We start from the raw sequence: 17222 nt of genomic DNA, 5'->3' as shown, positions 1-17222 counted from the left end.
CTCAAAAAATAAGCGCTTTGGTGCAGCCGGTAGGTCTCCCCCCGGGCTCTTTGATCCAATCACCTAGTGACGGGAAAGTCACTGGTTTGGCTGGAAGGTGCTTCTGGCATATTTCAGGAAAAATACCCTTGCAATGCTATTGCCTTGGCTTTTGGGTTGTCTGATTTGCACTAGAAAAATGAGATATTTTCGCTCTTCAAGACAGGCCAAGTCCCATGAGATTTGCTTGGCAGACTATGGAGTTTTGAATATTTTTTGATTTTTCTGGCTTTTGATTAGTTGGCAGTTCGGGCATCATAAATGGGTAGTAGGCAGGCTAGAGTACATGGAAAGTGATGTACAGTATGTCTAGAGTATGTACTACATGCTCCCACCCAGTTGGCCATGCCCCCACTCCTTGGCCTTTGCAGGGTATTGGGCGCTGGGGGAGCCGATCGGCCATCACTGATGGCATCAATCCGACCGGCATGTTTGATTTGGATGCATCCATGGTGCCAGGCCCATGGATGCATCCATGGCTGGGCTTGATACCATGCATGGATGCATCCATAGGTAGTTTTGAAATTATCTGTGGTACCATCCATCTCACATGGATGGTACCACAGTCATGGTTAATACCATAATGGATGCAACCACCGTCATATGTGGATGCAGCCACGGGCAACTTGGATCAAACTGTGGGTACATCCATATGGACATCCATACAGCCTTGGGTGCATCCATGGCTGTGTGGATGGTACCATGGTGCTTTGCCTGATTTGGATGGTGGGGTGAATGCCTTGTAGCTCGCTCAAATCTGGCTCAAAAAATAAGCGCTTTGGTGCAGCCGGTAGGTCTCCCCGGGCTCTTTGATCCAATCACCTAGTGACGGGAAAGTCACTGGTTTGGCTGGAAGGTGCTTCTGGCATATTTCAGGAAAAATACCCTTGCAATGCTATTGCCTTGGCTTTTGGGTTGTCTGATTTGCACTAGAAAAATGAGATATTTTCGCTCTTCAAGACAGGCCAAGTCCCATGAGATTTGCTTGGCAGACTATGGAGTTTTGAATATTTTTTGATTTTTCTGGCTTTTGATTAGTTGGCAGTTCGGGCATCATAAATGGGTAGTAGGCAGGCTAGAGTACATGGAAAGTGATGTACAGTATGTCTAGAGTATGTACTACATGCTCCCACCCAGTTGGCCATGCCCCCACTCCTTGGCCTTTGCAGGGTATTGGGCGCTGGGGGAGCCGATCGGCCATCACTGATGGCATCAATCCGACCGGCATGTTTGATTTGGATGCATCCATGGTGCCAGGCCCATGGATGCATCCATGGCTGGGCTTGATACCATGCATGGATGTATCCATAGGTAGTTTTGAAATTATCTGTGGTACCATCCATCTCACATGGATGGTACCACAGTCATGGTTAATACCATAATGGATGCAACCACCGTCATATGTGGATGCAGCCACGGGCAACTTGGATCAAACTGTGGGTACATCCATATGGACATCCATACAGCCTTGGGTGCATCCATGGCTGTGTGGATGGTACCATGGTGCTTTGCCTGATTTGGATGGTGGGGTGAATGCCTTGTAGCTCGCTCAAATCTGGCTCAAAAAATAAGCGCTTTGGTGCAGCCGGTAGGTCTCCCCGGGCTCTTTGATCCAATCACCTAGTGACGGGAAAGTCACTGGTTTGGCTGGAAGGTGCTTCTGGCATATTTCAGGAAAAATACCCTTGCAATGCTATTGCCTTGGCTTTTGGGTTGTCTGATTTGCACTAGAAAAATGAGATATTTTCGCTCTTCAAGACAGGCCAAGTCCCATGAGATTTGCTTGGCAGACTATGGAGTTTTGAATATTTTTTGATTTTTCTGGCTTTTGATTAGTTGGCAGTTCGGGCATCATAAATGGGTAGTAGGCAGGCTAGAGTACATGGAAAGTGATGTACAGTATGTCTAGAGTATGTACTACATGCTCCCACCCAGTTGGCCATGCCCCCACTCCTTGGCCTTTGCAGGGTATTGGGCGCTGGGGGAGCCGATCGGCCATCACTGATGGCATCAATCCGACCGGCATGTTTGATTTGGATGCATCCATGGTGCCAGGCCCATGGATGCATCCATGGCTGGGCTTGATACCATGCATGGATGCATCCATAGGTAGTTTTGAAATTATCTGTGGTACCATCCATCTCACATGGATGGTACCACAGTCATGGTTAATACCATAATGGATGCAACCACCGTCATATGTGGATGCAGCCACGGGCAACTTGGATCAAACTGTGGGTACATCCATATGGACATGGTTGCATCCACATATGGATGGTACCATAGCACATGGTTGCATCCACACTTCCTGTATGGATACATCCATACACTAGTGGTACTATCCAAGGCCCATATGGTCCTCTATGTCCCTGGTAATACTAAGTAACCTTGGTATGATCCGATATAATCAAGTTCTGTCAAAGGACATCAGTTAATATAGTAGTTATGGCATGACAAAACAAATATACTATGCAAACATACTATATATGCAAGAAAATTAGAGTTTTCATAAGGGATTATTTCAAGATGACAAAATGTCACCAGGTCCTGCTATTACATCAAAGCTGGCTATTCCAAGTACTTGGATAACTTTTTCAGTGACCTTGAGTAGTAGCTTTATTGTTATACCAGTACTAACACTGGGTGCAAGTGTCATGGCGGTTGGCTAATCGGAGTATGTGTGACAGTCCCAATGGCGGTCCCAACGGCGGTTTGCAAGTCGGGTGAATGGGGAGCATAGATATCTTTGTCCTTCTCTTTGTGGTTGTGCCTCATGCATGCCTCATGGGAATTGTCAATGAGAAAATGTGATATTCAAGCTGTCGTCTTTGTCCCTGTTCTCGAGTTAAAATATCTAGCATGTTCATTCCACTGTAGCCCTATGTCTCCTTCAACTGCGTATCGGAAGCGCAAGAAGCCTGACACACCGGCCAACGCTACACAAGGCCGCGAAAAGCGTCACCGCCAACCAACAACCGGTGCCGGTCCGAGCGCCGCATCTTCTTCTCATACCGCTAACCCGCCACCGGACCCTCCACTTATCACACGGCCTCCAGCCCGTCGTCGCCGACCTAAAGACAAAGATGCGAAGGATATAGAGGAGGCTACTGCTGTGCGTTACTAAAAATCAAGACAATAACCAAAACTTACCTTTCTCAGTCAGGGTTCCGGCGCTGGGTCCGCGTGCTGTCGGGAGCGATCACGCAGTCTTCAGGGCTTGGTCGTGCAACAGAGGAGCTGGCGTGGTTTGAGAGGAGGCATATGCAGGTGGAGGATATGCAAGCCCATGTGGATCTGCTGGTCGTGCAAAGCAAGCAGCCCATCGCCGCAGCCGCGTACCGTGCAACACGTGTTTTGGAGCAGATTCAAGAATCAACTGCGGAGAGCTCTTCGCGGCCAGCAAAGGGCACGAATGCATCCGCCCTTGGTCAAATTCCGCATTCCTGGCTGGCCCATGCTTTCACTGTTATTGCTGCTGCTGGCCTGCGCATCTACCTGCCTGATGTCTTTGGGCCACTCCGCTCCCCCTACAATGAGCTGCACTGCGTGCTTGCTATCTCCACCTTCCAGTCTGCCGCGCGGGCCATGGTGTTCACTGAGCAATCAGTCTCATCCATCCTTGCGATGGACGGCCTCTTCCTGAGCGATGTCTTCTGGAAGTTCTTGCAATGCACTTTGGCCCCGGACAGCCACAGTGTCGAGAATGACCCCGATAGCCTACGCCTCCGGAGAGAGCTTGAGGTGATCAAGAAGCGCCGGGATGGGGTCTGTCTATTTTTTTTTTTGCGAAATAACCACCATGCTGATTGTTCTTCCAGTTGTGTGCGCGTCGTTTGGTAACGGCTGTGCGGAAGAAGTTCCGCAAGCCCGTTCTTCGCATCGTTGCACAGCCAGCCTGCCATTCCGACGACGAGGACATTCCAGTTGAGCAGCGGGACCGGCGTGAAAGGAATGCACCTACCCGTGTTGCACGGGATAAACCTGGCCGAAGTGCTCCTGTCGAGTCGCTGTTTCGCTATCTTGACCAGGAGGGCAAGGCCGAATGGGAATTGAATCCCTCAGGCAAACCGTAAGAGCAGTCAAGTTTCATTATATTGCTTTACTGAACGACGTATACAGGCCACCAAACCGCAGAGTTGTCAACCGACTGGAGCCCAGCCGACTCTCCCGAATTCTTCCTCCCGCTATGTACTACGCCAAGGGTCAGGACGCATTGAATGGCCAAGCAACCACCACGACTCTATCCCTGCAACTGTGCTGCCTATGGCTGCAATCAATCAATTATAGTGATTGATGGTATGCCACAGCAGGGGAAATGGCTCACCTGGAGAAAGCGGAATCAACATCGGACACCTGTTCAGCCTAAAGGTCCTGCCAAAAAGCGCATTTCTAAACATTCTGTCCAAAAAATCATAGCAAATCTAAATTTAGTAGATTCTGATGATGAAGGTGAGCTCTGATCACACTTAGCTAACAGAATATACTCAAGAAACTGTATAGATGATGGCCAACAACCTCCTGAGCCAGAACCTCTTCAGGATACAGCAGATGGTGAAGCAAACTTATCAGTGAATTTCCATCAATAATATTTTAATTTACAGAAAATAAGGAGCCCAACAAATTGATTGTTGAGTTGTGCTCAATGCTTGCTATCTGGCTGCACACAAAGAAGAATGTCCCATCCTCTGTGGTCAATACAACATTGAAAGGCATCAAACTGATTCTGGAAACTGCTCTAGAGATTTTCAAGATAACCCTTGCTCACCAAGCTCCTGGAGTGACTGTGGATCTACCTAGTCTTGATATTCCTGTTGATATACGCACACTACATGCTCGCTTTGAACTGGAACCAACCATCAAGCTATACAGAATACTCTGGTTCTGCAGAGGAATTACCTGATCACTGCCCATTTAAACGCTCAAGCAGAGCTAAAGAATGTGGTGCAGAGCTAGTGAAAAAATGCCGCACCCCAACAGGTCTCAAGCTTGTTGCTCATACAACATTCAATTCTCTAGATTTTGATGAATGGCTTCAATTTTTCCTCTCACAGAAATATATTGAAGAGCATCTGGAAGCAGCTGTAAATCGTCCAATTCCAGAGGATGGGAGCTCAATCAGTGATCTGCAGGATAGCCGTGCTTGGAGAGATATGCAAGACTACCTAACTTCCAAATATAATTTGGTCTTTGGCTTGTATATTGACTGGTTTAATCCTCTGATGAACAAGACAGCAGGTGAGCTCAAATATATATCCTTTAAAAATTTGTTAATTTTTTTTTTCTTTATCTTAGGAAAAGTAATATCCTGTGGAACACTCTGCCTCTGTTGCTTAAACTTACCTCCTGAAATACGCTATAAGCTGCAAAATCTTTTCCCAATTGGACTTGTCCCATCACCTTCCAAGCCTGACTCTACCACCTTACCTCATGTCATAGATCCTATTGTTAAGAAGGTTTTAGAGTATGAACCACCTGGAAAGAAGATGGCTACCTACTTCCACCCAGATGGTGTTTTTGTGCAGGCAAGAATCAAGGCACTGATTGCAGACTTACTTGCCTCAAGAGAGGCTAGTGGCTTCTTATCCCATGCAGCTACCTGCTATTGCTGGTATTGTCTTCTACAAAGACCAGAGAATGCTCGTCTAGACTATCAAAACTGGGAACTGCGTACTGCAGAGAAGGTTTTAGAGCAGGCTGCTACTTGGAAAGCCAAGACAACTATCAAGGCAAAAAATCAACAGGCTACAGATACAGGTGTTAGACACTGCTCTCTTCACTTGCTTCCATATAGGGATCCTATCAAAGATACAATCTTAGGCTTTATGCATAACTGGCTAGAGGGAATTTTAAAGTTCCATCTTCGTACAGTTTGGGGTATTGGCCGTACAAATGAGAAGGATCTAGAACTTCTGAACAAGATTCAAGATCTAGACTCAACTGAGGAGGAAGAGCTTAACCCACATGATGATTCTAGTCTCAGACGGGAAAACTCTACAGACTCTGTAGCATCAAATGCTACTATCAGACCAATTGGTCATACTATTCTAGACCAGGATATTGAAATGGAAGACATTCATGACTCAGTTTCTGCAGTTTCAACACCTAGGCCCTCCAGTGATAGTGATTCATCCTCTTCATCTGGCTCTGATAGTGAAGAGGAAGAGGATAGTGATACAGATGATGACTTTACTGGGGCTGCTGTCTTTGGCAACTGGAAGGTCTCAAAAGCTGTAGTGCAGAAGTTTCAGACTTGCATTCAGGAAATTGACATGCCCTCATATGCAACACGCCTTCCTCACAATCTAGGGGAAAAGAAACATGGAAAGCTTAAAGCTGCTCAGTATTTGAATTTGTTTACTGTTATCTTGCCTCTAGTTGTTCCAGAAACTCAGCTGTCTGAGGATGATGATATCAATCAACAAATGCAACAGGGGTTTTATGATCTAGTATCAGCAACTAATATCAATGCCTCCTTCCAGTGTTCTGATGATGATGCTAGTGTGTTTACAGAAAAATTTGTGGCTTATAGAAAATATATCCAGAATACACATCCAGATATCACTGAGCCTCCAAATGCTCATTATGCCATGCATGTTGAAGATCAGATGCGATGGTGGGGTCCTGGTGCTGGTATTGCTGGGGAGGGGTGGGGGGGAAAAACTAAATGGAGAATTGCAAAAAATTCCTACCAACAAGCAATTATGTGAGCTATCATTTCTATCTAGAAGATTATATCTGAGGATTTTAGCTGATATGGATTTTACAATGCTGCGACAAATATCCCGGCGAATCCGCTTTACAGCACGGCTATACCACTCAGACTTTGGGAAGACACCCAAACTAGAAGCTCTGACTAAGATTTTGGAGCCTGATGCTGCAAGATTTAAAGCACCAACAGAGTTGACAAATGTTGAACTTACAAACTATCTGAGATCTTGCTGGCAGCTCTCAACAGATCTATATAAGCTCCTTCTCTCATTTTTGAACAGAAATGGTGCTGGATATCTAGATAATAGTGTTGGAAATGCAGATCTTGAACATTTTCAGATGATTGTTCCTTCAGTGGCTAGACACTTGCACAAATATAGGGTTGGAGAAGTCACATTCAGCTCTTGCAAGTCCCACTATAGCAACAGTCTTATTCAATACTGGGACCCTGTGGAGCATGAGGAGTGCACTGGTATCATCCAAACAATTCTTGAACTTCCTTTGCATGGATTTCTCAGGAAATTCATTGTTGTCCAGAGGGACCGTCCACTTGATGTCACAAACACTCCCTATGCACATTCTCCACATCTGTTATCAACTCTGGTTGCTTTTGAGCCAGACCAGAAGCTGGAAATGATTGAGCCTGAACATATTATTACACACCTTACATCTTGGACACGGCCAGCTGGAACACTTGGAATCCCAGAAAAGTTCCGGACTGTTTGTTGGGCTCTGAACCGTGGAAGGAAACAAAGAGCTCATTAGTATACATGCCATACAAATTGTAATTTATCATGCTCTTCTATGAATATAATGTCAAACAGTATCTAATGCCGGTGCAAGACTGCACACCAGTGAGGGTATCGCGAAGCCCAAGGATGCCCGCATCTTGTCCCTCAGCATGTAGGTGCCGGCTAGCATGGAGAGTATTGGTAGGCGTGTGACTCCGGGGACACGGAGTCCAATCATATCGAACAGCCCATCCGAGTCTGTTGAGGCCACTGAAAGCGCCTGTACTGCTGGGGCGCACAAGCGAAAGTGCAAGTGTGGCAGTCGCGGGCCACCCTGAGCCAGCGCGGCAGCAGTCACACTCGCGTCCGCCCCGGTGCCGAAGCGCCGCTCGCAGATCCCCGCCGACTACCGCTCTCTCGCGGCCTTTGCGTCCCCGTCGCCACTGAGCGTGTCGCGCCGCGGCACCCCCAAACTCTCCACGGCGATGCCCGGCGCGTCAGGCCGGTGTACCTGCGCGGCTTTGACTCCGCCATGACGTTGGACAAGCTCGCCGTCCTCCCGCCGCAGTTCCCGCCGTCTCAAGCCCCCCGCGCAAGTCTGTGGTAGGAGATGCTGGGTAGGAGTTCTTGGGCAGAGCACGATTGTCTCTGAGCGACGACACCATTCCGGCGTTGTCCGCGGCCCCGGAGCTTGCGTTTTCTGGTGCCCGGCGGCCCTAAGCTTGACTCGTATGACCCTGGGCACTTACACATGCTTGCCTTGACCAATAAAACACACTCGTTCACGACTGATCGTTTCGCAAACGTGCACGGGCGGCATTGCACCCTGCTGTCCACAACGAGGCCGGGTCAGCGGCAAGAAAGCTCAAGCAACGATTTCCACGCATCACTTTTTTTGCCATAATCGTTTGCAACGGGCTCGAAAACTTCCGGACCTTCGACAACACAACTCACCTGGAAAGTCTGGCCCTTCGGCTTCTGAGCTCGAGGGCGCCGAAGTCAAGGTGAGAATGCTTGCGTGCAACGGCCCCGGGGATCGGCTAACCAGTCTTGAAGGCTGCGGCAAGAGTCGAATACCCGGGCCGCATACCCACCAGAGTGTGTGTGGGAACCTATCATGGAAGTTTGATCCGGTCCCAGTACGATCCGCGCATGGTTTAGAAGCCTGAGGAGGTATTCAACCAGAAGCACAAAGACTGTGACAAAGTGATATTTGATGTATATTATATGATACAAAGAATTAGACAAAGAAAACCTGGCCGCCTGTGGAACCGCCATTGGGTCCGCCATGCGGCCTGTCAGATATGCCGCCGATCAGACCGTCATCTCGGGGCCGCCGATGACATTGCGCCCGGTGTAATGAGGTGTCATCTCACTAATTGGAGAACTCATAACCACAAGTACCTTAATAACAGTATTTCTATCTTTTGACAATGGAATGTCTGTAAGGCAACCCTGGAGGCCCGAAATCAGGGTCCTAGCAGGGGAGGATCCAGTGGCAGGCAAATACACAGGAAGCTGACCTAGCAGGAAGGATCCAAAGAGAAGAAACCCTAAGGGTCCGCCTGCTAGGTAGCTGAACTATATACTATGCTCTTGATACACCAAGTGTGATCATTGCTCCAAGCAGTATGCCTGTGCCATGTCGCAGGCCAGGTCCTAGGGGAATCTCTATGGCAGGGCAGCGATGTGCCTGATGGAGGTGGTGATATGCTCACTAGAGTCAGAATCAGACTCGGAATTGGCGGGCCGAAGGGGAGGTTCCTCTGATAATGTCATTATTATTCATACTGGGATTTCCACCCAAAAATGGGTGCTTAAGTAGGATTGATTTGCAATAAATGGTGGACAAAAAAGATATATATTTCAAATGACTTGGAAAAATAGCAATAAAACTCTACGAAAGTAGACTTGATTTTTTAAGAAATTGGGGAATACTTATATTAAGTTATCATATTGGACTCAACTTAAAGCTGATATCAGCTAACAATTTTTAAATAGGCTAAATATGCCATAAGATATAAGACTATATATATTAAAAATCAGAGACAGGACCAAAGTGTACGTGATATATCTGAAATAAGTGATAAAATGCAATTGAGTCATAATAATGTGACACCATGTTTTGACAACTAATTGGGTTCAAATAAGGTGCACTTATTGTCTACTGATTTCATTACTAACCATATGTAAGTTTGGCTATCATACCTAGTATTTTAATATCAATCTGTCAATAACTCACTCATAGATAGGGAGTTCTCACTAAAGTTAAAGTTGGAACTATATACAGAGGGTTGCTTCTATTAGGACACTCACAGTTCACATCTCTCATACCATATCTTTCAGGTATGTAATCTCTAGTGATTCCCCACTAGACCTATGAATACTATGACTCATGATATATGCAGTCTAGCTGTAATCTGCACACACACACACACACACACACACACACACACATACTTGAATTGATTTCTGGGATGAACTGGGGAACAGTAAAAGACAGATTGAGTGTGAACTGGTTTATATGAATGATGAGGTTGATAGACTGAGTATCAGACCTTCAGAGGAGCTCTAAATTTCTAGTAGAACTCTCTCCTGTAATCAATTCAACACCTAAAATGTATTATAAAAGGTAGCTGAATAGGGTGAAAGAGAGGTCTTAGCTGTTATAACTAGTGATTGTTTAATTTCAAGTGTGATTCCACACTTGAACCTAGGAATCTCTCCTAGTACTATTATCAGTATTATCCATCCATTCAATAATAAGTTCACCATAGCAAAGGTAGCTGAACAGAGGATGAAAGAGAGATCTTAGCTATTAAAACTAGTCATTGTTCAATTTTAAGTAAAATGCAAGACTTGAATATGGGAATCTCTTATAGTACTATTATCAGTGTTATCCTATCAGAAAATGAAGAGTTCACCATGTCATGGCTTTTGTAAGTTTTAGCAGTCTGAGTAGATATTAACTATTTGGGTATTCTCTATCTGGTAGCCAGTGGTGTTCTTGTCCTTATAGTAGAGCTCAATCCCAGGTGGTAAGGTCATTAATCTATAGGGCTATGGTACATTCCACATTCATAGTTCTCAGATATTTGTACAATACTGTCCCCTTTAGTATTCAAGCATGCTTGGCAGTGACTAAATTGAGATAATAGTGACAAATGATATAGCTGAATGGGATAAATGATGGCAAGCTGGTATACCCCTTAAATGATGATCTCTTTCCCAGTATCATCCATCAGGGCTAGCTGAAGATGCATGCTTATCTTTCAGTAACTAATTTTCTCAGTTGAAAAATGCACATGCTAAAGCTTTACACCATTGTCATGAGCTGGATTCCAGCTCTCTACACAAATGGACCCAGCTTGTCACCAGCTTTGGCCGGCTATTGAGTGATATTGAGAGAAGTGGAGGGGTAGTGGGGAAGGAAGGGGAGAGAGAACTGGAGAAAGGGAGTGAAGAAGGGAGGGGCAGGGAAGAGGGAAGAGGGAAGAGGGAAGAGGGAAGAGGGAAGAGGGAAGAGGGAAGAGGGAAGAGGGAAGAGGGAAGAGGGAAGAGGGAAGAGGGAAGAGGGAAGAGGGAAGAGGGAAGAGGGAAGAGGGAAGAGGGAAGAGGGAAGTATCAATCATCTCATTGACATCCAGTGCGGAATTTTCCAGGAGGTCCTTAGGCCTCTGGATTGTGCATCTGGCATTCCCATGGCCAACAGCTACTGCCAGGTGTTATGTGAGTCAGTGCCAGCTGGAAACAACAGCTGAACATCAGCTACATGCCAATTGGTGGTGTACTTAGTTTCATATATGCTGCATATCTGACATTACCTACTGATTGATAAATTATTATAGAATTTACTCTTCTCCACATATTGAAAGCCTTCTGAGATGTAAGGTTACTTACTTAGTATTACCAGGGACATAGAGGACCATATGGGCCTTGGATAGTACCACTAGTGTATGGATGTTTCCATACAGGAAGTGTGGATGCAACCATGTGCTATGGTACCATCCATATGTGGATGCAACCATGTCTATATGGATGTACCCACAGTTTGATCCAAGTTGCCCGTGGCTGCATCCACATATGACTGTGGTTGCATCCATTATGGTATTAACCATGACTGTGGTACCATCCATGTCAGGACTGTGGTACCATCCATGTGAGATGGATGGTACCACAGATAATTTCAAAACTACCTATAGATGCATCCATGCATGGTATCAAGCCCAGCCATGGATGCATCCATGGGCCTGGCACCATGGATGCATCCAAATCAAACATGCCGGTCGGATTGATGCCATCAGTGATGGCCGATCGGCTCCCCCAGCGCCCAATACCCTGCAAAGGCCAAGGAGTGGGGGCATGGCCAACTGGGTGGGAGCATGTAGTACATACTCTAGACATACTGTACATCACTTTCCATGTACTCTAGCCTGCCTACTACCCATTTATGATGCCCGAACTGCCAACTAATCAAAAGCCAGAAAAATCAAAAAATATTCAAAACTCCATAGTCTGCCAAGCAAATCTCATGGGACTTGGCCTGTCTTGAAGAGCGAAAATATCTCATTTTTCTAGTGCAAATCAGACAACCCAAAAGCCAAGGCAATAGCATTGCAAGGGTATTTTTCCTAAAATATGCCAGAAGCACCTTCCAGCCAAACCCGTGACTTTCCCGTCACTAGGTGATTGGATCAAAGAGCCCGGGGGGAGACCTACCGGCTGCACCAAAGCGCTTATTTTTTGAGCCAGATTTGAGCGAGCTACAAGGCATTCACCCCACCATCCAAATCAGGCAAAGCACCATGGTACCATCCACACAGCCATGGATGCACCCAAGGCTGTATGGATGGAACCATGGTCATGGGTTGTGTGACACCCATGGTACCATCCACAATTTGTGGATAGTACCACCCCCATGGGTGATACCATGGATTTGGTACCTCTTAGGCCCAGGGTTCCCTGGGTTCGATTAAGCCTAAGAGGTACCAGGTAGGGGTAGCCTGAGGTGGGTGGGGAAGGCTCCGTGCCAGGATCCAACCACTCCGCCCAGCGCTCCACCATACCCAGGAAAGAGAAAGTGGTCCCCAGTTCCGCCTCTTGAAGATTGCGGGGGCGCCCACAAACGTCGCCGCATCGCGGGGGTCGGGACCTTCCCAGAATCGCACCCCAAACTCCAATACCGGGTCCCAAGCAAAGTAATGGGGAACGAGGAGGGGGCAGGGTTGCTGCAAATGACGAAGGAGTAGCTCGGGACCGGTACGGGACGATGAAGGGAACACGCGACCCACGCAGTCGAGGGCCAGATTCCAGAGGCCGCGGGACAAGAAGACGGGGAGGCCCGCCAAAGACAACGAGAAAACAAAACGAATGACCTCGCGCTGCCAAAGGGCTTAGTGAACACGAAAGGAGAGAGCGGCGGCCGATTACGCACGAGGATGGGCCACAGGTCCTCAAACGCCTCTCGGTCTGCCCCGTCCTCCTCACACGGCGCCAAAGCAACGACTAACTGACGAGCGAGGCCGCCCAAGTACTCGCGCAGGTCGGAGGGGCCGCCAGACCCGCGACCAGGGTAATTCCACCGACAAGACGATTTGTAAGCATCAAAAAGGACGCCGAAGAAGCGGTCGCGAGGACCAAATATGGAAGGGCGCCAGAGGGCAGCCGCCATGGCCGCGTCAAAGGACGCTTGCACCCAATCCCAGAGACTGGTACTGGGAAGGCGGACGAGGGGAGGGCGATGGAGACGGGAAAACCGATATGCAGGATCCCGAAAGTACCCACGGGAGAAGCGGGGGGCACGAGAATGGTGGAGACGAGGGCGACGCGTGAAGTGGGTCCCGGACGAAAACGCGCGAAAGGTCGACCCTATGCACGGGAGGCGGATGACCTGACGAGCGGGAAGGTCCGCCAAATCGACAAGGCCCGACTGTTGGATGGGGAACGAAGAATGGTTGGGGTCGCTGGTCGGGGCAAATGACGGGAAGGCCAGGGCGTCCAAAAACCAGGCGTTACCCGTAACGGCGGGACAGCGCTGGAGTACGGCGGCAGTGTTTCGTCGACGAAGGAATAGTGGGGGGGCCATGACGGGGAGACGACGAAAAACGAAGGGAAAAGGAGAATCGACACAGCCTATATATGGCCCGAAACAGGGAATATTCCATATGGAAACCCTCGCAAAAAGGAGGGCGAAGTGAGACGCCCCGAGGACGCCCGGAATAGCAGGAAGAGGACAAAGGACGCGAAATATATTGTCAACACGAAAACGCAGTACCGCACGTGACGGCGGTGAAACACTTGATGGACAGGAAGAATCGATCTGCGGACGCCACGAGGCAACAGAAGCCGCGGGAGATTAAAATGCGCAGCCGAAGCTTAGCTTAAGCTTATGGGCTGGATGGAATATGCGATTGGAAGGACGAGCTAAACTCTAATTAACCCGAGAAACCGGGGCGACCGAGCCACGCCGACTCGAGACGAGTCGTTCCTAGGGAGGGGGTGATGTCACGGATAAGACCCGGCCCGTCCGCTCCGGCGCTGGTGTCGGGCCATCGCGGGCCCGTAACACGCAGCACGTGACGACGGGGAACATGCGCCCCAGTAGGAGGAACGCACACGTGGGAAGCACGTGACCGAGAACGACGCGTCGAGCCGTCACCGAGCCCAACTCGACACAAGGGGACTGGGGAGGAGTGCTAGGAGGTTAGGAGTAGCGCCTGGCCCGCAAGGGATGTACGATCGTCCCCTCTGCGGCCAGGAACGGGAGCAAGGAGGAGGAGTAGAGGCCAGGGTGTCCGATCACCCCTTTGCGGGCCCGCGTATATAAGGCGCGATAGTGTACCCTGTACTCTATCGCTTAGATCGTCTAAAGAACTACCTTACTCCGTGCAAGGAGGCGTTGTCGACTCATCGGGCCCGACACGACCCGACTCGAACCTTCGACCACCGACCACGGCAAGGGACCGAGTTCACAGGCCCTTTCGGTTTCGATCTACCCCGCCCGCCGCACTTGCGGGCCCGATTATCCGTCTGTTCTGTTCCGGGCGCGCGTTCTTAGGAGAGGTTCTTGCACGGCCCGACCCGCAGTCTGACAAATATACTATTAATATTGTGATGTACTTACAATCTCCAAAAAAGGCAATTCACTGCAGACATAGGACTAAAAAGCCTCCTGTAAACATAATCTAACAGAGGGATTTGGATTAGCTACTTGTCAGGGGAACCTCTACTTTCCCCTCCTTCAGACCGTCTGAGTGCATCTAAAGCACATCTAGCTCTTGCCCTTTGAACATTCTAACCCAGCCCGACCATCGTCCACAGCCTCCAATGCCCACACTATCACCAATCTGTCAAGGCCCTCCCAATAGTTGCCTTGGAATCAGGCTTGTGACACTGCTCAGGCCTTCTGTGCTCAACAACATGTGGAAGAAATAAGAGTGAGGGGATAGAGAATCCAATGTCATTCCCTAGAGTAGTATACAGGATTTATACTACCTATGAATATTCTACAATGGTCTGACTGGGATCAGTCAGCATTGGGCTGAATGACCTGCTCAGAGTTTGCTAGAGTAAGCATAATTACAACACAACAGTGGTTACGGATAACCAGTATATAGTTGGTGCCCTAGCAGGCAGACCCTTAGAGTTTCTTCTCTTTGGATCCTCCCCTGCTAGGTTGGTCCCTCCATGTATTTCTGTAGCCTTTATTCATGCTTTAGATCGTCCCCTGCTAGGACTTTTGTTGAAGCCTTTGGGGTTGCCCTTACACTACTATTTTAGAGCATTGTGTCACGGATAAGACCCGGCCTGTCCTCTCCGGTGCTGGTGTCAGGCCACCGCGGGCCCGTAACACGCAGCACGTGACGATGGGGAACATGCGTGTCAGCGTCGGGCTCGGGCTGTATCGGGGCGTCAGGGGTCCGACTTCGAGTGGGTCTAAGGAGCACAAGAGATGGGTGTTAGCCTGGAGAATAGACGATATTAGCCTAGCGACTACATCTTGTGAGTATGGTTTTTATATGCTACAATATTAGGGATAGATCGGGTGGGCGCCAGGTCCCAGGGCGGATCGGATGGGCGCTACGTAGGGTCGCAGGGGTGAACGGAAGGGGTTGGAAGAATGGGAGCGTCGAGGAGTATGGCGGGCCCAATCGGCCCCGTGGCCCGGCGGCCCGACCCAAACTGTGACAATGCGCCCCAGTAGGAGGAACGCACACGTGGGAAGCACGTGACCGAGAACGACACGTCGAGCTGTTGCCGAGCCCAACTCGACACCAGGGGACTGGGGAGGAGTGCTAGGAGGTTAGGAGTAGCGCCTCGCCCGCAAGGGATGTATGATCGTCCCCTCTGCGGCCAGGAATGGGAGCGAGGAGGAGCAGGAGAGGCCAGGATGTCCGATCACCCCCTTTGCAGGCCCACATATATAAGGTGCAATAGTGTACCATGTACTCTATTGCCAGCTCATTCACTCATGATTACTAGTAAAAACATGGCTACTGGTGAAGGGCCTTCCTCATAAAACCTGGGGGTTTCTCCATGCAAGGAGGTGCCAACGACTCATCGGGCCCGACACGACCCGATTTGAACCTTCGACCACTGATGTAAGGGCAACCCTGGAGACTCCGACCAAAGCCTAGCAGGGGAGGATCCAAAGCGTAAATAAAAGCTACGGAAATACACGGAGGGACCGACCAAGCAGGGGAGGATCCAAAGAGAAGAAACTCCAAGGGTCCACCTGCTAGGGAGCCAACTATATACTGGTCGTCTGTAACTGCCGACGTAGAGCACAGAAGGCCTGAGCGGCGTCACAGGCTCTGTCCCAAGGTGATCGTTGGGAGGGTCTTGATGGATCGGTGATTGTACGGGCGAAGGAGGCCGTGGACGATGGTCGGGGTGGGTCGGAGCGTCCGAGGGGGCACCGGTCGGCGGTTGGATGTGCCTCGGATGCGCTCAGACGGTCCGAAGGAGGCCGAAGCAGGGGTTCCCCTGACAGACATTGCTATAGATGTAAGAAGGAAGGGTGCTTAAGTAGTACTCAGTGTTGCAAGAAGAGGGTGACATCATTTATTTCGTACTATTTGGAAACAGCAGTTTTGATGGTAAATTTGATGGGAATTGTCAGGGTGGGGGACCTTGCAAAGCAAGGTGAATCAAGGTAATACAGATAAAATCTGTGTATCTGCATGGATTGCACCTATCCGGATTCCGTGCCATTCCCTACTCATTGCTATGCTTTGCCCGCAGAAGCTGCATTAGACCCCATTGAACATTCCTCAGTCAGTGCTGCCCAACAACGATTACGACGAGACTGGTTGGGCTCGTGAACCATGTTCTGGAATCTGCGGTGTAGTAAGCTTCTGAAGTCTTCAGAAGTGGTTTTCGTCCAGCAGTTTTCGAAGACGATGGATTTCGGCACTGGGCCACCAAACTTGTTTTGCCAGCTCCCAAGCCGTATTTTGCGCTGAAGCCATCTTCGGAGTCGGCGTTCGGGTCCAAAGTGAGATTTTCGGTGCTGACATAATCGCCTTCCTCGCTACATATGATCACGTTGTCCTCCTTTCCCTCCCCCCTCCACGACGGACCAACGACGGACGATGTCGTGCCCCCAATTGCTTCACCGGGCGCGGCCTTGGAGGGCACACCGACCGGCACGATCTCCGAAATCGACAACGCAGCGTACTTCTCCCCGGGCCCGGGCCCGCAAGGCGCCTCCTCCACACGGGCAATCATCCTGCTGACGGATAT

This window comes from Mycena indigotica (assembly GCF_014461135.1).
Source record: "Mycena indigotica strain 171206Taipei chromosome Unknown Mind.scaff0005, whole genome shotgun sequence".
Classification (NCBI taxonomy): Eukaryota; Fungi; Basidiomycota; class Agaricomycetes; order Agaricales; family Mycenaceae; genus Mycena; species Mycena indigotica.
The sequence above is the reverse complement of the archived record's forward strand: the minus strand, read 5'-3'. Positions refer to the sequence as shown.